Below are 7,480 nucleotides of genomic sequence, written 5' to 3' on the forward strand. Positions count from 1 at the left end.
ACTTAAATGTCGTGTTAAATTCCAATAGAATTCCATTGTTTGATATATTCATAATTGAGCTGTGTTGTTGCAGAACACATCGTGCACTAATAATCACGTGATTCATTGACGTTAACAATGGAAATTAGAAAAGATATAATATAGAATCCTTCGTTTCTAATTATTTAGTTCTATCAAACCGAACTCTATGTTGTTTCATATTTATATAACAAAATTCGAACAGGGACGCATATGTTCGAGCGAAAAACGCGGAGAAGCATGGAACGGTAACGTATTTGCCCGCATCAAGTATGCAGCAGTAGTCTGAGCCTGGTCGGTAGCAGGAGAGCTGGTGGTGCACCTGATGGTAGAGCGCAGGATCGTAGGATCACGACGACCTGTGCCTCTTTCTGTAACGTGTATATACGCCGTTACGCCGACGGTGTAACGTGGATGAAAGTGGCAACGAGGGTAGAGAAGCAAGAGGAGTGGAAGTCGAGGGAGATGAAACAGCCAGGAGTAACGGAGAGGGTTAGTTAGCGGAATGGAAGGATGGACAGGGGACAAAAGGGAGTGTAGGAGCAACAGGAAGGAGGAGAGCTAGCTGGAGGAAGAGTTAGACAGAGAGAAGGAAAGAGCTAGTGAGAGACTCTGTATAAAGGATGAGCAAACTGAAGTAAGATGTGGCTAGAGTCGAAAGAGAGCGGAAGGAATAAGGCTATGTATCGGGGTTGAAGTAGACGAAAAACGAGGACCGTAGGAAGTGGAAGAATAGAAAACGAAAGGGAGTGAGAAGGAAAAGGGATGAACGAGTAAAACAGAAATACTGAGGGAAATAGAGTGGAAGGGGCGAGGATGAGTGGGAGAGAGGTTGCGAGCAGGAGAGGGGAGAGGAGAGAGAGGAAGGAGAGCGGCAGAGAGAGTAGAGGGACCTCCGCATGATACGGACCACCCCTCGGTGGTTTGCCAGTGGTTCAGTCAGCGCTTCGCACCGGCGTCGCTTCTCTGCTGCTCGGTGATTCGTCTCGGCCACAGCCTCGTGCGGATAATCGCGTGGCTGATGTCGCAAGATCAATGAGAGAACGACGTGTGCTTCGCAAAAGGAACGACAGCAAAGAGAACGCCGCAGGTGCGACCGAGTCGGAGGGTCGACAGCATCATTCAAAACGAAGTGATATAGCCTCTTCCGGTTGAACTTGGGGGCAAACAAAGAATTGCCGCTTGTTCGTCGATGCCGCTTCGCCTCGCGTGTGTTTGATCAAGTGATTCGCGTACGCGTTATCGGGCGAAGGAAGAAGGGCCAAAGACACAGGATTCGAAGAAAAAGAACAGCGAACGCAACGAGGACCTGAACAGGGTCCTAAACAGCAATCGCTGTGCATGTCTCAAACCTCACTCTCAAGTTTTTCAACTTACAAAGCTCTGCCTACGTCCCTGAGGTAAGCATCGCACGCTCTTCGCGTCTTCGTGTCTTCTCGATTCGTCGATTCTCGTTCCCGGTTTCGACAACACCTCCGACAACCGATGTTCTAACCGGCACTCGGATTTTCACGAATGTTCGCGTTTCAATGACTTATTTCGCCGCATTTTTACTATTCTTTTCCCGAGTTGTGGCGCTGCACGAAGACAAATTTTCGCACATTCGAAGAACCACGTTGGGCAATCGCGCGAGAAATGATTTAAAAGATATAGAAATTCTGTCAGTTCATCTACGCGACACCTACAAGGTACATTTTGATTCAATCGTGCTAAACGAGATGTGACTGGACTGAATTACGGAGGTTATTCGACCTGGCAGAGGATAAACTATAGGTTTCGTCAATCCGAGCATTTTTTGCCGATTGCTTCGTAAATTGGGTATCTCGAACCAATAAACCGCTCATATTAATTACTCGTGGAAAAATTTCCTGCGAGTCACGTCTTCGTATTTCTTCGCCGGCTCAATCATACTCACTGGAACGAATTTTTAATACACCATTTCTCTTGCAGTCGTGTTCGCGATAGTAATAACTTGACTTCACAAGCATTCATCGATCGCGCGTTCCGTTGCAATCTGATCATCGACCGATCATTATAGACCCGGGTCAATCTGTAACCCGATCGCGTACATATCCATTCGCGGAATCATGATACAATCGGTAATCCGCATTACGAAACGTTAATGCATACGTAAATGTTAATTTCCACAAATCTCTATCGACGTTCTTTCTTTCAAATGATTTTAGAAAAGAATTTAACATGGCAAAAAGTAATCCTTTGAAGAAAACAATGATTCTTTGACGATCTTAACAGTCTTCTCGTCTTTGTGTTACTACTCTCTTGTAACGTCAACGAATTGTGTTTTGACACCGATCTAAACAGTCGGCAGTTATTCTCGCGTGATATTTCTTATCAGGCATTCGCGGGCGCAATGACCAAGTTCGGTAAAGCACTCGAAAAACGAAGTTGGACCGAGGCCAAGTCGGGTCACCATGAACACAGAACCGTGCACGCCAACAGAAACAGCTGTTAATCCGACTTGTTGCACCGTCGAACAAACCCAGCCACGCTCCAATCTATTGCTCTACACTCTGCACGCTGCGTTGCACCGATTCTTTGTTATTCACCAAGATGCAGCGTATCTTCGCCGCGTGCGGTCCCCGTAATCCCAGCTCTCCTGTCTATTTATCTTTTATTTTCTCCGTTGTCATATTTGCGGAAAGTCGGTTGTCGGTAATTATCTACGCGGTTAAAAAACGCTTGTGTACCTGTTATCTTGCAACTGTCACGTTCTCTTAGAATATGACGAGAAGCCTCGGTTCAAATTATTAACCAAATGTCAAAGTATTCAGGTATAGCTGAAATAAATCTCCACTGTATTTCAAATGCTTAATGGAAAGTAAACGATAAAAGAAGATTACGCCAATAATGGATCAAACGATTTAGGTATAATATTCCATTTATCTGGGGTTCTATGGTAGATTGCGAGTGATTATCCCGGGAAGATTTCATTACATTTATCTTGGCAAGACTTTTTGCTGTTTGTTGCAAGATAGAAACTCGACTACCTATTGGAAACAGTTTTTCTCCTTCTTAGCGATATTGGAGCGTCGTAATGATCCAATCGACGTTTTTCTCCGATGCTACCGGTGCATATTTCGTTCGTTCGTTCCTCGCTCGATTAGTTTTATAATCTTCCGACGAAGGTTTAAACCGAAACTGATTCTAGGTCGTGGCAGCGCTGATTGAAAATCAAAAATACGTTCTCGTGCGTTTGGTTTATTCGCAAGATATCTGCATTTCCGGGACGCGTATGTGAACGCGTTTGTGCGCTGTACCAGGAACGGCTGGATTTACAATTGTTCGTCAAGGTGGATAGGGTCGGAAGTATCGTGAACGCTACTCGTTGTTCTCGCTTTGAATATCGATGTAAACGCACGCCCCTGCACGCGCGCGATACGATACGAATTACTATGTTGATAACGTACGTAATTCCAGCATTCGACAAATATGATTTTACAAACGATCTTTTTATTTTTCGTTCACGATTGTACGTGATTTTTCAGAAATTTGACAGATCAACGCGGAGAATACATGTTTCGAGCTTACAGGTTTACACGATTACTTCTCGTGGTTTACAAAAACTTTTTAAATCTGTAGTCGAAAATGTGATGCTTGAAAAATGATGTTGCACTCTGAAATTGATTGCGGTTCTATACGAAAGCTTTCTAAATTTTGTCGATCGATTTTAGAAAAAAAAAAAAAAAAAAAAAGAAGACGACTATTATAAAAGATGTTTCGCAGAATTTTCTCCTTTCGTAAACGAGAAACGATAAATCCTGAATGAATTTACTTTGAAAGAAATATCGCTGAACGATCGAAATTGCGAAACATTCGGAGAACATTAATAGAATAAAGACTATAATACGAACCTATCAAGTTCCCTGTTCCTATTTCTTCATTGATTAGGTGGCGGACGAAAAGGACGATTGGCTGGTCTCCCATCAGTGAGGATAAACACAGGGACCAGCGTGCTTTCTTCTAATAAGACATTTAATATCGATATCTTGCTATAATCCGAACGAAACCGACCCTAACGTAACAAGAGTAACGAGCGAACGATATCCCAGATATCAGACTTCATCGTATTTCAATGATTATTTATCGTTGAAAGACGCGTTGGACAATCAGAAATTCTATTGAAGATCAAAATATATCGGTAGAAAAAGAATCAGTAAAATAATTATAATCTAATGGTCTGAATAATTGTATGTTGAATTTAAATAGACAATAAAACTGCTGTGGCGCAGAAATAAGCCATCAACCAATGCTATATCCATGTGTAGAAAAGAATTTAAACGAAACACCCTAGGTCCCAGATTCTTCAACATTCAACAGCCCATAAATTATCGCCTGAAACGATTTCAGAGGGGAAACCACCAGCCGTACACACGCAAGGGTATAAATTTTCCAAGCCCAGAGTGGTAGTTTTCAGTTCCACTTCGACAAAAGCTTCGCACACATACACCGATATCCCCTAAACCAAGTCAAGCTATATTCGTTCTCCCGATTCTTCGCAATCCGAGGAAATCGCTGAAACGCTCAAAAGACGCGAAACATCATAAGTTCCATTGCCAATTCCGTATCCAATTCTCGAATTCAATCGAACATACAGCTAGGAACATAAGTATTGGCACGCTATTTAAAAGAGAATAACTTCTTTAAAATTGGACCAAGCGACTTGAATCCTTTTGAGGAGTCAAAAGCATTAGTTTACTAGATGACGTGTACGAAAATATTGAAAAATATTCAAATATAAATATATAATTGAATTTTTTATCCGAGTCCGTAATAAAAATTGGAAAGATAAACTTGGTAGATTTAATTAGTTACACGCGTGTTGAAAATTTAATAAATACGCGTGTCTGTCATTTAACGCTAGAGCTGCAAAAGTAGCGAAGATAACCAATTTATAGTTTTTCATAGTACTTTTATAGAAGTACTTCCCGACTAACCAGCATTCCTATTCGTTTCGTGTCGGCTGGTCGTTGGCACTCGACGTAAATTGATTCGGACGTTTCCTTGCAGATGGACTTTCGAAAGAAATTTGCGCGCGATGCACGAAGCAGCGCGGATTTCCGTATCAATAGATCGTGGCATCGAATTTCTCGCGGTACGTCGAACATCGGCGCGGGTCAACGCCTTTATGATCGACTACTTCGATCGCGCGACAACGCGTTCGCGCAGAATAAGTTCGCGGCTCGGATGACGAAGATTCAATGAGTCGCGACATTTATTCCTTCGAGGAGACGCCGAATACCTGTCTCCTTTAAACTTCTGTCACTCGTTACTCGTTACTCGACTTTTCCCTGTTCGTCCCTGTGAACCGGGGTGCGAGAACTTCCCGACCAGCTTTTTTGTTCGCGATCGTGCTTCCGTTGTTTCTTCTTTCTTTAGCGAAAAAGTTTTAACGACGTTGCGCCTTTGGAAGATCACGACAGAATTTTTTGTTAATGAAATTCTCAATTTCTTTTGTAAATTTTTTGTGATAAATTTTAAATGTAGTAATAACGTTAGGAGCAATTAAAAAGTTAGAAGACGTGTTTTTTTTTTTTTTTTGCTGCTCCCTACTTTCCATTATAAACGATTTAAAAATCGAAAAATTCGTTCCTCGTTGGTCCTAGTGTTGTCACAAGGCCGTATTACAACATTCCAATTAACAACTATGAGCTTTGAAACTACGAGTATTCTCCTGCTACATATACCGATGCATCCGTTTCTCTGTTCACTGGTAATTAGCTCTCATCAAACGCAGCCCATTATGTTCCGCGTTGTCATCAAAGTTTGCCCTGGACGGGTGCGAGTTCGTATTAAAAAGTCGTATCTCGTTAAATCGAGTTTAATTATAGGGATCGAATTGGCCGTTCGCGACACAACGTTTCATCGTCATTAGAGTCGATCGTCCAACCGATCTTCGCACACCTGCACGATTTTCAACCACTAATTATCAGATCCTGTTCATCCCCTCGGTCTCATTGTCTCCAGCGAGAGTATCTATTCGACCAAGAAAATCCAAAAATGATAAAAATGGTAAAAACGGGCTCGTTCGTGCGAATGAAATTGTTCGAAACCAACTACGTATTCCACGATCGATGCGAATGACATACGAGGAACGAAAAAAATAGGGTTGATCGTCCGACCGATCTGACAGCGGTCGGAAATTTCGCGACATTTCTCGATAATTCGTAACACGCTTTTTCGCGATTCGACCTCTTTCATACACGCTCGAGGGAATGCAGACACGGCGCAACACGTGATGGATGTGGTTGCTTAATTGCAATTGCCAATCAGTGGGAACAATCATCTGTTTAATTGCCGAAACCTATTGGGTGTCAGACGGTCCTTTCGTTGATCGGTTCTTCAAAACGTTCGCGTCTGTTGTTACGAGAACGTTCGTCGCTTGACGAACTACGACGAGTTGCTTTGATATTTAAATAAATCGATCTAAGACACAGCGAAATTGAAATTGATTTGTTTACTGCCCAAAAAAGTGTAAAAATATCGTCGTTGCTAGTCGAATATTTATGCTGAAAATGGCACTTCCGTATTATGATTATCGAAGAACTTTATTTTTCTTTTCCTTTATTATTTAATTTATACTTTACAATTTGTCCAGCTGGACATTTGGTAAATTTTTCTAACTTAATTGCTGAATAACATGTGGATGGCTACCCCCAGAGGAACTTGTCGCTTGGAAAAATGTATCAAATATAATTCTCCGCATGAAGAGAGCTACTTTGCGCAAGCGAGACTTTGAAGAAATTGTCTAAACGTTTCGCGATACCGTTGAATTTCTCGCAGGAGTCCTGTCCGCAATGCAGTAGGAATGAAAAAAAAGAGACGAACGTGTGTCGGTGAAAATCGTACGATCTCGGGAGAAATTTAATAAGATCCTCTCGCAAGACGTATATCCAGTTAAAGTTTCTCGCCAGTGATACAGCTCCTTTATCTCTTCTGGAAGGTAAGAACGGTTCGCGTGGATACAGTTTCCGCAGATTTTGAGTTTGATTCGCTTCTAACGTTCAACCGGAGTTCAATCTTGGAATGGATCGGCACCCACGTTTCCAGGCGTTGAACACCTTTGAGTCGCGAATTTGCATCAAGATCGAAACTGTAACTGAATTCTGCCAGGACATAAATGAATTCTCGCGAGTGAATCACAATTCCGCTGCCTTCGTGTTTTGGTATTGTCAGCGTCGATCGAGATGCATTGCGGACGCGTTTCGGCACTCGAATTTTCCTGTTGCTCGGCAACTATGTCAGCGTCGAAGCTGGTTCCTGTTTCTAACGCGGATAATTTCGATTTCGATGGAACGAAAGTCGTACTGCCGTCGCTACTCATTCGTATCTTTCTCATCAGAAAGATCTTTATTTTAAGTAACAATGATTTTTATTTTAACACGTCAGTCGCTGTTTTACTTGCAGTCTATTTATTTGTCGAAGTTATTTATTAAAACAATGG

The sequence above is a fragment of the Bombus huntii genome, chromosome 1 (genome assembly GCF_024542735.1).
Source record: "Bombus huntii isolate Logan2020A chromosome 1, iyBomHunt1.1, whole genome shotgun sequence".
NCBI lineage: Eukaryota > Metazoa > Arthropoda > Insecta > Hymenoptera > Apidae > Bombus > Bombus huntii.